The sequence below is a fragment of the Halichoerus grypus genome, chromosome 14 (assembly GCF_964656455.1).
Source record: "Halichoerus grypus chromosome 14, mHalGry1.hap1.1, whole genome shotgun sequence".
NCBI lineage: Eukaryota > Metazoa > Chordata > Mammalia > Carnivora > Phocidae > Halichoerus > Halichoerus grypus.
The window spans coordinates 58072817-58086759 of NC_135725.1; the positions used below are offsets into that span (position 1 = coordinate 58072817).

Genomic DNA, 13943 nt, shown 5'->3' on the forward strand with positions numbered 1-13943 from the left:
TCCTGAGATCAAGCCTTGCGTTGGACTCCATGCTCACTCTCCCTCTCCCTCTGCCCCTCCTCTCTCTCTCTCAAATAAATAAAATCTTTAAAAATTAAATTATTGCATTTTTGGCTCTAGAATGTTTGTTTGGTTCATTTTTTAAAAAAGATTTTATTTGACAGAGAGAGAGAGAGAGACAGCAAGAGAGGGAACACAAGCAGGGGGCGTGGGAGAGGGAGAAGCAGACTTCATGTGGAGAAGGGAGCCCAACACGGGGCTCGATCCCAGGACCCCGGGATCATGACCTGAACTGAAGGCAGACACTTAAAGACTGAGCCATCCAGGTATCCCTGTTTGGTTCATTTTTAATAATTTGTACTTCTTTATTGATAGTCTCATTTTCTTCATACATCATTTTTGAGATTTCCCGTTTTTCTTTGTCCATGGTCTCCTTCAGCCCTTTGAACATATTTTTGACAGTTAAAGTCTTCATCTAATATGTCCAATGTGTGGGCTTCCTTATGGAGGGTTTCTGTCAAATACTTTTTCTCCTGTGAATAGGCTGTATTTTCTTGGGTTTTTTTTGTATGTCTTGTAATTTTTTTTTTTTTTTTGAGAACTTGACATTCTGAATATTATAATGTGGTATCTGTGGAAAACTGATTCTTTCATTCCTTAGGGGTTGCAGATATTTGTTTGTTAAGGGCTGCAGCCATGTGCTTTGACTTTTCCAAGCAATTTTTGCCAGGTGTGTATTCTTTGTTGTGTGTGGTCCCTGAGGTTTCTGTTCTGTTATCTCTGCAGTTAGCCAGTGGCCTGACAAAGGTTTCTCTATCCATCTCCAACTAAAAGGGTTCTGTCCCTTTTAATATTGTGATTTATGCCACCGTGGAAGCTGCTGCAGCCCAAGAGGTCTGCAACCAAGGCAAGCATCTCACCTGTCCTTTAGGGAACTGCCAGACCAACCAAAATACACAATCCCCAATTTTTGGAGGACAAGATTCTCTGCTACCAGCAAGATACTCCAGGAATGTGGGCCACTTTCCCTATAGCATTAGCTGGTAGCTAGTTGATGCATGATGCTCTCTTATGAAAGATCAAGCATCCTCTCCCTTCATCAAGCACACCCGTGATTGTTATAAGTGTCTAATCAAGTTACAGAGTTCTGAAATAGGTACTTCCAATTGCTCTTTCCAGTTCAGTGGTTGCTTCAGTGGAGGAATCAACCCCTAGAGCTTCCTACTCTGCCATTTTGCATGCTGTTATTCCTGTAGTTTAGTTTTTAACGTTTTAAATCTTTTATCCATTTGGAATTTATGCTGGTGTATGGTGTGAGTATTATTAGGTCATGACTTAGAATCTGTGTTTAAAAGCAGATTGGGACTTCAGAGTTGTGATTATCAGGTTAGGACTGGAAAATCCATCTAGTTCCCAGAGTGCTAAACTCAACACCATGCTCCCTCACCCCCAGGCTTATTCCAGATTTCTGAAGGACAGCTTGTATGGGGATAGGGAGACCATAGAGAGATGTGGTGAGGATAAGAATTGGGAGGAATAAAGTCAGGACAGGGTGGGCCAAGTACAAGATAGTGACAGAAATATTATGCCCATGATAGGGGTGTTTTTGTGGGATGCAGAGGGGGTGGGGATTGGAGATGGGGATATTTTTGGATAGGGATGAGGATGTGGTGTTTTATCCCAAGGCCCACTGAGTAGAGGGACTGGAATCTGAGTGAATTAAAGGAGAGATAAGTGAGCTCTTGAGCCTGAGGTTTTACAACAGGCTGAGACCTTAAGCAGAGCAGGGAGTGCCTCAGCTGGCAAGAGGCTGGCATTCTTGGGACAAGACTGGGCAAAAACAAGGAGATAAGATTTCTTGGGCCATTTACCTGGTCTGATGGTAGATCCTGGCACCAGAAAGCTTTTAATTCCCATATCTTCAATCTCCTTCCCCACCTACCTCACCCTCTGTGGAAGTGACTAAGTAAGGAGCGAGCAGCCTGTTTCTGAAGAGTTCCCAGAGAGGTAGGATAGCATGGGTCTGGGCGGGGGTCATGTAGATGATTCCAGAGGCATATCATATTAAATTGTTTCTACTGTTTCCAAATTTGGTTGTACTTCAGAATCACATGAGGAGCTCATTAGAAATACAGAATTAGAGACACCACCCTAAACCATCTTTTTTTTTTTTAAGATTTCATTTATTGGGGCACCTGGGTGGCTCAGTCGTTGAGCGTCTGCCTTTGGCTCAGGTCATGATCCCGAGGTCCTGGGATTGAGCCCCACGTCGGGCTCCCTGCTCCGCAGAAAGCCTGCTTCTCCCTCTCCCACTCCCCCTGCTTGTGTTCCTTCTCTCGCTGTGTCTCTCTCTGTCAAATAAATAAAATAAAATCTTTAAAAAAAAAAGATTTAATTTATTTATTTATTTGAGAGAGAGAGAGCGAGTGAGCAGGGGTAGGAGCAGAGAGAGAAGGACAAGCAGACTGCGCTGAACGTGGAACCTGACCTGGCGCTCGATCCCATGACCCCAAGATCATGACCCAAGCCAAAATCAAGAGTCTGATGCCCAACCACTGAGCCACCCAGGTGCCCCCCCTCCCCAGACCATCTTAAATAGAATTTTAGAATAGAGCCAAAGGTTCTGTATTTTTTTAAGGTTCTCCAGATACTTTCAAACATTGGTGGGGTGGGGCTGGGAGAGCCACCTGGGTCTATTTTGCTCCTCCTCCTAAACTCCAGATGGGCACAGAGCCTGTAGTAGGTAACAAAGATGGTCTAGGGGGAGAGGAAGCTAGAGTGATACACCCCTAACCTTCCTGAGGGATGGGACTTTCTGGCCTGGCACAATGTATAGAAAAAGGGAGAGCATGGCTGGGAGGAGTTGGGGACTGTGCTATTTCCTCTCCTAAAATCCCAGGTTCTCTCTGTCTCCCAAGATGTCCTGTCCTTCCCCTTATTTATGCCATCTTGTGGGGAGGCTCTTTTTTGTCAGATGGTATCCACAGCCCCCTTAGGTCCCATCCTTGACTGCCTTTCCTCTACTCAGGAGGCTTTTCCTAGGATCTACTCTAGGTCCCTACCTCTGAACTTGAGCTTGTAGTGGTAGATCAGCTATAGGGAGATGTTTTATCCTGGAGGTATTGGGGCCTCCGTGCTTATTCCTAGGACTTAGAACCTAAGTTAGGGACCCTGAGAAAAGCAAGGGAAAGAGTAGAGGCTTTGCTGGAGGTAGAACTTGGCTGGACAAAAAGCCAGAACTGGAAAGAGCTACTCTCAGAGCAGGAAGATGACAGCAAGTCTCTGCCACACACTAGGCTGCAGGTGACTGAGCCTATGAGGTGGAGGTGGGAGGCATGGCAGGGAGGCAGTGAGGGAGTCTGGAAGGTAGTGGAGACCTGGTATAGATACAGTCCACAGGAGAGGGGTTGAGACAATGGAAGGAGTTGTTATTCTTCTTTGGGAACTCAAGACTGCCACACAGCCATTCCTCTGCTCTCAGCTGCTGGCCTGGGCTCATTCCACCCATAGTTCCACTTGAACCCTAAGCTTGGTGCGGGGAGGGGGGCGTCTGGAGCTTGCAGCCCTGAACCAAGCCCCTCTTTTCATCCTCAGGATAGGCTGGAATGTAGACATCGGGGAAAGGAACACAGAGATTTGGATGGCTTTCTGTCTAACAAGGGTCAAACGGCCTGGGCACATTGGTGCTCCTGGGTTCCCAGCTGAACACTGAGCCCTCCGGGGACATCCTGCTCTGATGACTATGCAGGTGTTACTGAAGGAGCTACTGAGTTCCTGGAGTGCAGATGACCCATACTGTCATAAGTGTGTGATGTTTGTGGGACTAGTGGAGGTGCAGACATTACTCAGTGTGTAGCTATCTAGGGTTAGGTAACTGCTTAGAATAGCATTGATGTAGTTGGTTACAGATTGGAGGTAGATAGTGGTAAGCATACGGCAAGGTAAAGATTTTGGGAGGTAATACCCACCAGCATTATTTTATTTATTTACTTAGAGAGAGAGACAGCATGAGAGGGGAGAGCCACCAGCATTATTTTGAAAGGTCTGCTTTATTCTTCCCTTAGGGTCTGTGTCCGCTGAGAGGCTGGGGGTCAGGACCTTGCAGTAAACTGGGGACACTCCTGGGGATGGGGATGGGTGTATAGGCGAGGGATGGGGCTGCCGAAGAGGGCCGTGGACTCACTTGCTGATCTTGCCATTTCTTTGAAAGCCCACAACCAAGTTGTTGAGACCAGAGGTATGCATGTGAATCCAAGACTGTCCTTATTAAAGGACAAGCAATGGGACAGAAATTAGAAAGCAGAGTTTAGAGGAGGGAAAGACAGGCCTGGTTTAAGGTGGCCTAGGAGCTTTATGGAGGAGAGCAACTTTGAGGGATGAATTTGGACTGCATTTGTGTTTGTAGGTCTGCAAGATGGTCTGTATGTGTTTGCAAATGTGGAGACTGTCTTTGTGCCTGCACGTGTGCTTGTGCCAGCTCTGCTCCTGCATGTCTGACGCAGGGTGTTCTTGAGTCTACGTAGGTGTGTTTCCTGGACATGTCTCTGGGTACTCTGAATTAGTTTTGGAGTGGCAACATTGAATTTGTGTCTTGGTGTTTATGCATCTGTGTGGCTGATGTCTGTGTCCATGTGCCTTTGACTATGTGTGGGATTCTGCTCCGGCCTCTCACTTTACCCTGCCCCTCTCCCCTGACACTCCCCAGCTGCCAGCATCATTTACCGCAAGGAATGACTTCCGTTCCCTTCCCACTGTCTGGATTCCCACGGGTCCAGCTGCCTGCACAGGGTTCTGCCCCTGTGGCCTCTGTAGCAGGCTCGACCTTGGGAGCGATACACTCTGGAAAGCCCCCAATATGCTCCTTGCCTGGCCATGGACCCAGAGAAGTTACAGTGGAGAAGAGGGGCAAGGCGGGAAAGGGGGGCAGTTGGCAGAGCCCACCCCTCCTTCTGGAAACAGAGATCTCCCTCTGGCCCCTTCCCAGGCCTCCTTTCCCTCCTCATGCTCTCATCCAGACCAAGTATTCAGGGTCCTGGCCTCACTGTCTCTGGGGATAGGAATGAACAGTCCTCTGCAGGCCCAGCCAGAGCCATAGGGATCTGGTCCTCTGTGTCCCCCAGTACTTTACATGCCTGCATTGTGTTCATTCCTCATCTCCCCATCTGAAGTCCAGGCGGTCTTCCCTTCTTTCCTCTTCCTGCATTGGACGCAGCAACTATTCTTGTTCTTCATTCTATGACAGCCCTGGCCTCTGCCATGGACCCCTGACCCAGGTGGAAAATTAGGCTTTGGATGGCTGGGAAAGAGCAGAAGCCCAGCCCCTTCTCACGTGGTGCAGAATTCCTGTTCTCATTCTGTGTTCACTGCTCTCCCTGGCTGGGCTGTGGTAAGCAGGTACAAAAATGAAGCAGTCATGGTCTCTCTCCTCTAGCACTCAATGTTTGACAGGAGAAGCGATTTTGTGGAGAAGCCACTTTCCTCCACCACAGGAGGAGGAAATTTGCCTGAAATTCTCTCCATAGAATTCTTAGGTGTCCTCGGCAGAGGTCAAGGGAAGGGCTCCAGAAGGTCAGAACCTTTCACCATGACGTGTTATTTCAGAGGGCCAGAGGTGAACTCCAGAGTTCCCAAGCAAGCACTGATATATTCCTAGCATCTACCACCAATTCTGGAGTTGTAAATGCTTGAGTTTCTGTCCTCCATGAGGCCATTTATTCTGATTTTACCTCTCTTGAGCCTAGGGAAAGCTAGAAGGTGGGGGTTGTGCTAGGGTTATGGGATGGGATGAACAAGGCTTCATCCCTCAACAACATCCTATGTGAGTCACAGGCTCTGACCCTGTCTTCTCTCAGCTCTTGACTTTGCTGAAAACTGAGAATCCTGAAGGTGTTTGTTCCAGCTCATCTTTATGCCCTCAACCCTTTGTTGTAGGACTTTGGTCAGCACTATGAACTCACACTGCTCTGGGACAGGTAGGAGCCTTAGGGGACCATGGAAAGGACCTGTTCCACCTAAGTCAGGATGTGTGCACATTAACCTTGGCTTCCCACGTGATGCTGCTGTGACCTTTCTGGGTCATTCCCTTCATGCTGCCCCCCTTTCCCCCTTATCTCCTTGCTCTGTGGCTGTCTGCCCAACTCCCACCAGGCAGGGAGGATGTGCCTGTCGCAAGACCTCCTATGATCTCTGGGAATGCTTTAGGAAAACACCTGGAGGGTGTTGGCTTAGCAAGCTTGGGCCCTGTGCCTCCTCACTCTGAGGGTCACAATAGGGTTTGGGCTCCCATCCCTTAGGCAGAGTCACCATTCAGAGGAGGAACACATTCATGCTTCTCTCCATCCTGGGTTTTCTGCATCCTGGTAGCAGTGGACACATTGGGTCCTATCAGAGGAAGAGAGTCCTGCCACCACCTCTTGGTTTGATGGGATGTTGAGTCATCCTGGATTTCCTTAGGAATGAGTAAGGCAGGGGCATCCCATAGTCCTCCATAGCACATTATAGGGAAACTATAGCACTTCCTCCACTTCCTTGAGCTCTTGGCTCCTGTGAGGTAGGTCAGAAGGTGGGAATGCAGAGATGCCACCTTTTGAGAGATACAGAGAGTCCAAAACAGAGATTCTTTCCATCCACTCAGGGAAGCCTCTTTGTCTTTTTGCCTTCCAGTTCTCTCCTCCCACCTCCAAACTACCCTAGTCCCTGGGTTGGACACCAGGAACCACAGCTGCCCTATTTCTCTGTCTCAAGCCCCCTCCTCTTCCTTATGCTCCATGCATTTAGAGCTTTCCCTGCCATCTCTTCTACTGTGTTCCAAGAACAACTGTTTCACACATATGATCAGCAACTTCAACCACTTTTTCTGACCACCTGGGCTCATGTGCTACTACTGACTTCTTAGGTCCTAAAAATAACTAACCAATGTAATTTCTAGAATTCTGCTCCACCCCTGGCTTTGGCTTTCCATTTTGTCCTTCCCCGCATTTGCCATGATCCTTTTCCAGCTCCTCTTTCTCCCTTCTAGATCTTTGTCCCTACTCTCTTAATTGTGGGGAAACCTTTCTTCTCTTGATATACAAAGTCTTCCCTCATTAATGTCACCTTCTCTTTACTTAACCACCAGTGCAGTGTCTGTGCTTAGTTAAGGCCAACCCCTCTTTTTGGGGACTCACTCCTATTGTTACTTTGCTCTCCTGCATTGTCAACTTATTCCTCTCCATTGGATCTTTTCCATTAACATCCAACATGCTGTCTCCCACCTTTAAAAACCCTGCTCTATGTCCCAATTTTTCTGCATGTCTGTGGAACAGAATTCCTTGAAACAGTTGATTATACTTACAATTGCTCTTCCATTCTCTCTCGAATCCACTCCAGTCACACCTTCATCTCCACTACTCACCTGAGTCTATTCTTCTCAAGGCATGAATGATCTCTATGTTGCTTAACCTAACAATCATCTCTGTCCTCGTCTTACTTGACTGATTGGCAACTTTTTCAAGCAGTTACTCACTTTCTCCTTGCAATACTCTTCTTTCTCAGCTTCCAGTATATTATACTCTTCTTCTTTTCTTCCTACCTCACTGGCTACTACTTTGCAGTCTCTACTTATTGGTTCCTGCATTTCCCCCTCCCCCTAATTTGTTAATGTTAGAATGTCTCAGAGCCCAGTCCTTAGATCTCTCCTTCATTTACACTCATTTCTTTGGTGATCCTATCCAATCTCATGGTTTTACATCTACCTATCTATCATCTATTATCTATCTATCTATCTATCTATCTATCTATCTATCTATCTATCTGATCATCCACAGCCAGCCAGGACCCTCCCTGAGGACCATCAGGCTTCTGTGTTGAGAATAGACTGTTGAGATATGGTCTCAGGAAGAAGCTGGGAAATTAGTTATGAGGCTACTGCAGTAATCATAGCAGCAGACAGAGTGAGAAGTGGTCATGTTCTCAATTCATTTTGCAGGTGGAGACAGCAGGATTTACTGCTGGATTGGATATGGACTATGGTCCACCTGCAAAATGAATTGAGAACATGACCACTTCTCACTCTGTCTGCTGCTATGATTACTGCAGTAGCCTCATAACTAATTTCCCAGCTTCTTCCTGAGACCATATCTCAACAGTAAATACTGTCCTGGAAGTGTGTTTTGTATGTGTGATTGAGTGATGGTGATGGGTGGGGAATCAGTTGTTCACTTTCCTGTAGTTTGAGATGAATATTGGACATCCAAACATATATTCTGATTAGACAATATTGGTGGCATGTGAGACTCTTTCCCAAGAAATCATGACCTCCATTGTATAAGTCCTCTGTTTTCTTCATTGTGGTGTTTGCTATAGTACCTTGCATATAGTAAGTACTCAAATATTTTTATTGTTGAATCTAAGATGCTTCTCAAAGTCATTCTTACTGTGATCCTTCTCGGGTCATCTTAGCTGAGTTCTTCCTCCTGTGACAGGATCCCCCATTCGATAGAACTCATCATACTAATGTAGTGATTTGGCTGCTCCCCAGCTCAGAATTTTGTTTCAAGTTACTATTAAGGTATTACTGTGGATCAGCCACTATTCTAAGCCCTGGGGATATGAATGGATGGAAACTGAATACAAACAGAGGCAGTAAAAATAGAGGAAAGGGGCAAAGTTGAGAAATATCAAGCTTAGAACTCAGTGACTAACTTCATATTTGGGCTAAGCAAACAATGTACTTCTAGTTACACCATTACAAGACATTGGGTCACAGTTTGATAGGGTCCAAGGTGAGTGTTCTGATTTTGAATTAATTTGCATTACCTTTGGACAACAAGGCTCAGCCCATTGCTCTTTATCACACTATGGGCAAATAGATTGAAGCTCAGATTTACTCACCTACTTTCCCCAAAAGCACTTGAACCTTGGGTTGACTTCCTGGCTCCAGGCTCTTTTGAGTGCAAAGTAAATTGGCTTTGCTCCCTTATCATACCCTGGTTAGGAACAGTCAGCCTCTGTCCCAGGTACTCAGACCTCCATCTACATGCTCCCCTTCCCTGATTCTCTCCCCGCCTGCCCTTGGGAGGGGAGGACAAGCCCCTCTTCATGGCCTACTGTGATCTTCATTCCAAGAGTCACTCATTCCATGCAGCTGGCCAGCAGTGGAGGCGAGATATAGGCAAGAGAGTTACAGCAGCTTCCCAGATGAGTTCTCCAGAAAGATCTTGCCAATAACCAACAGGGAGCAGAGCAGGGGAGATTCTATCATTTGCTTTTGACATCCTGTCATATTAGCTACAAGCTTTTGAATAAACACAAAGTACCTCCTCAAGGTGGGAGTGCTGTGGCACTCCTCTGAAACCTCCCCTGCAGACTATGGGCCTTTACGGAAGTCATCAGTGAATTCTGTCTGTGGGATTCCTGGCCACTCCTTCTCGTCACTACTATCCTCATGTCCACATTGCTCCTCTGGGCCTAAGGACACCAATGGGAAGCCATGATAGAATTCAAGCCTGACCCTTATTTACCTTACCTTCCTTCTCTGCTCAAGCCCCTTTATCCACAGTCCAGGGTGGGTTGGGAGGAGTTGTGTGGAATGCTGACCCAGCTTAAGTGTGGGTTAAAGCTCCTTCTCTAGATGGGAAGGACATTTTAGCCTCCCCTCATACCTTCCCTTAACACACCACAGTGGAGAGAAGGAGGAGACAGACAGTGCTTTGCTTAGAGACATAGAGTGTATTTTGGGTGGCACTCTGCCCCACCTGCACATTAATGAAAATGACAGCAGCAGTCCTCTTCAAGGGACACAGATGTTGGGGGAGCCTACCAAGTCTTTTGATTGTGTTGGGTCTTCTTGAGCAGACCAACGTTTCCCTCTGAGGTGAGAGGTGAGATCTAGGGTACGTTCCCTGGTTGGGTGGCACAAGCCACTCGAGGACAGTGCCGAGGGCAGTGGCGGGGGTGGCCCAGGACTGAGGCAGAATGGAGTTGGTGAGAGCGGGAGCGGTGCCGGAGCTTACTGTCTGGGGAATGGGGACCATCCAAGAAGGCCGGGCTCACCTGCTTCTCAGTGGGGGAAGATCGGGCCTTGGAGTCCCCTCTTATCCTGTCTTGGTTCGCCCCATGGGACTTTTAGCTGGAGCCAGGCCCTTTTCTACATTTTCTTTTCTGGTGTTGGCCACTTTCCCAGCTGTAGAGAATATGGATTCCTCATGCACTTTGCCCTTTGCCTTGGAGTTAAAACAGTGCAGAAAGGATTTCATCTTACTTCTCAAGCCCGATTCAGGAAGGCTGGGCTTCTTGTGGGTATGGACTGGCATCACCTGTCCCTGCAAAACCTGACCTTTCAAAGTTTGGCCCTGCAAAGGCTTACTGTGAATGAGTTGGCCCAGGAAAAGCTGGCCCTGTGATGCCTGGGGCACCACAGGTTGGGCATTCTTAGGAATCCTTGCTGGTTTGAGGATGACATTAAGCTTGGTTTGACTGCTGTGCAGGTCATTCTTCTCAGATACCTTCACCCCAGGGATTCCTGGAGGTGGCTCTGGAAGGTTAATCTGAGGGTGATGCCGGGTACTGTGTTCACAGGGAGCATCAAGATGAAAGCTACGGCTCCGTCGCCAGGGGCTATGAGGAGTCCTGTTCAGAAGCATCCCTTTTGGCCTCTGGGCTTCATCAGGGAGGCTTATGTCTCTTGTAGAGGAGTGTGCAAACCCTGCATCCCCTTCTCCGTGGTCCCCTGCCAATTTGGGTTTCCCTGGGTCCTCTCTCTTTTCTGCCAGCATGGGGACTTGGGCTGAGTCCTTGCTGTGGCCAGGGCTTTGGGGCTCAGGGCTCCAGGGCTCCTCCAAGCTGGGGCTGTTCACATTGGCCTCCAACTGAACACAAAGCACCTGGGCCTCTGTCATGTCCCCACTGGGTTGTGAGATCTTAGAGGCCCAGTGGGCAGAACCATGAGGTATTGCTCTTGAACTAGGTTGCTTCTGGTTCTGCTGCACTGCCTTTAACTCAAGGGCCAGCTGTTCTTTAAGGTGGAGCCATTCTGGATCTGGGACACGAGGAGTGTCTGGTGGGATGGGGAGATCCTAGAGCAATGTTTTTCCTTGGTTGTTTAGACTCCCTAGAGACTCCTGTGTGGATGTGTTGTCTGGGGCTGCTACAGTTTGTTCTCTGGACAACCTTGCCTTTATGGGAATTCCCAGTTGTATCTCCAGGATCTTCTTTCTTAGATGGAAATTTAGTTTGGCTAAAATGGGTTGCTTGAGTGTGTAGGGCCCAGAGGCCTCTGCCTGGCTCTCTAGAGGCACCGCCTTGATCATTTCTTCCACCTGCTCTTCCACCTGGAGCTCATCTTCAATGTCTGCACAAGTCTCGTTGGCATCTTGAAAGCATGGCCCAGGACTCAGACACCGCTCTTCAGATGAGATCATCTGAGTCAGAGGTTCACTTGGGAATTCACCAGGTCCAGGCACCATTCCTGCGATTACAGCTTGGGTAGAGATTGCCGGTGCCATGGCCCTAGAGAGAGCCACATAATAAAGAGCAGGCAGCCCTGACAAGAAGGCCAGGTACTTGTGCCGCAAAGTTGTCTCCAGTTTCTCAATGGCTCCCTCGGACAGGGCTTGGGACAGCTTAGGGTGTTCAGTGATAGCCTCTGGTGAGGCTTGTTGCTGTTGATCAAGGGCCATTGGTATCCAGGGCACAGCTTTTTGTTTTAGGGCAGGGTCAGTTGCTACCTGTAGCTCCAAGGGCTTGCTTTCTGGGATGCAGGTGAAGGGAGCCACTTGCAGGCCCCCAGGAATTATGCACTGCCAAGAGCTATATACACGAGCAGGGACCTTGCCCTGGTGAATCTGCCCACATTTGGAGTTGATGTGGCTCTGCAATATTGCCTTGGCCTGGTCAAACAAGTGTGGCATGGGGACTGACACTGGGCCTGTGATGGGTGAGAATGGGTCACCGGCCCCAGTGGCCTCTAGGGCTGTAGATTGGGGAGCATGGACGTTGGCTAGGGCTGTGCTGCTCCAGGACAGAGTTGACTGATCAGTGGGGGACAGGAGCAATTGGATGGACTCCTGGATCTTTTGGGGCAGGCCCCAGCGATGGTGAATCAACTGCTGCTGGAGGTGAATTTTCTTTTCTTTTTTTTAAATTTTATTATGTTATGTTAGTCACCATACATCATTAGTTTTTGATGTGGTGATCCACGATCCATTGTTTTCATATAACAGTCAGTGCTCCATGCAGTACGTGCCCTCCTTAATACCCATCACTGGGCTAACCCATCACCCCTCCCTCTTCCCCTCTAAAACACTGTTTGTTTCTCAGAGTCCATAGTCTCTCATGGTTCATCTCTCCCTCTGATTCCCCCCTTCATTTTTCCCTTCCTTCTCCTAATGTCCTCCATGCTATTCCTTATGTTCCACAAATAGTGAAACCATATGATAATTGACTTTCTCTGCTTGACTTATTTCACTTAGCATAATCTCTGGAGGTGAATTTTCTAGACTACTTTTTATCTAAAGATGAACATATGGACCAGTTCTGACTAATAAGATATATGAGGAAATTTGCTGGGGGCTTCTGGGGAAGAATTTGCATTCTGATTAAAGAAACTGGATATGAGAACTTGCTTCTAGCTCTCCAACCCATGACCGCTTCCTTCCTGCCTTGAATAAGAAGTGCAGATGTAATCTTTACATCTATTTTTTTAATTAAAAGTTATTTATTTATTTATTTGAGAGAGAGAGGGAGGGAGAAAGAGAGATAGAGAACACATGAGCGGGGGGCGGGGAGGGGCAGAAGGAGAGGGAGAAGCCGACTTCCCACTGAGCAGGGAGCCCAGTGTGGGGCTCGATCCCAGGACCCACATATCATGACCTGAGCTGAAGGCTGATGCTTAACCAACTGAACCACCCAGGTGCCCCTGTAATATTTACATCTAGAGCTGCCATCTTGTGATCCTGAGTTGATATGTCTAGGATAAAATATCAGCATCTGAGTATGATGGAGATGAATGGATAGTGGTTGGATGTTTGATGACATCAATAAACTGAAAGGAACCTGGAACCTCCTGGGTTTGACTCTATTTTCTGAGCCAGAACACTTACATTTCTTCCAACTACCTTTCATTTTCATGTACCGTAGTTCTGGGTTATAGCTAGCTATTTCCTAGTTTCACCTAAGATGCAGTTTTCAATTCTATTTTCCTTTTTTTGAGGTGATTTTCTAGAAGAAAATCTTTCTCAGATTGAAAAAAAAATGTTTGATTATAAAATATGTTATGAAAGATGTGGGAAAAAGGCTTTATTACATACTTCTGGTTGGAACATAAAAAGGAACAAGCTTTTGGAGTGCAACTAGGGATAAGAAATGTAAAATGCACATAGCCCTTGACCTAGCATTTCCTCTTCTATGAATTTATCTAATAGATAAACTCACAAAGCCTTATGTGTAAAGATGTTCACTGCATCATTATTTGTAACAGTGAAAGAGTGGAAACAACTTAAACATGAGGCTGGTTAATTAAATTTTGATTTAGCCACACAATGGAATACACTATGCAACCATTAAAAAAGATGAGATCAGTATATATGCTCTTGCATATAAGTGAAACACGTGTATATAGTATCCTCTCATTTTTGTAAAAAAAAATATGGGGAACACACAAATATATATTTATATTAATTATATATATATGACAGGATTGTTAAGGACCATCTTGGAGGCTGAGCACCAGACAGGCAGATGAAATCTCTCTCTAGTCTCCAATAGATTGTTACAAGGTACACTGTTTCTGTATTCCCTGTCAAGAGACGTCCTGCATGGTTAAGTGACAGTTGGGCTGTCTCTGTAATGTACCACCTTATATTTGCTTTCCATCTTTTCCTACCTCACTTCCCTTTTCCCTGATTCTCTCTATAAATAATTCGTACTTAAGTTTTCCTGGGCTCTGTTTTCTAGGGAACTGGGGC

General features: G+C 46.9%; 1 pseudogene; it reads right to left on the minus strand.

The window, feature by feature from the left end:
* Positions 1-9661: 9661 nt before the first annotated feature.
* LOC118528695 (protein SPATA31F1 pseudogene) lies at positions 9662-12621 on the minus strand (annotated as a pseudogene).
* Positions 12622-13943: the final 1322 nt, after the last annotated feature.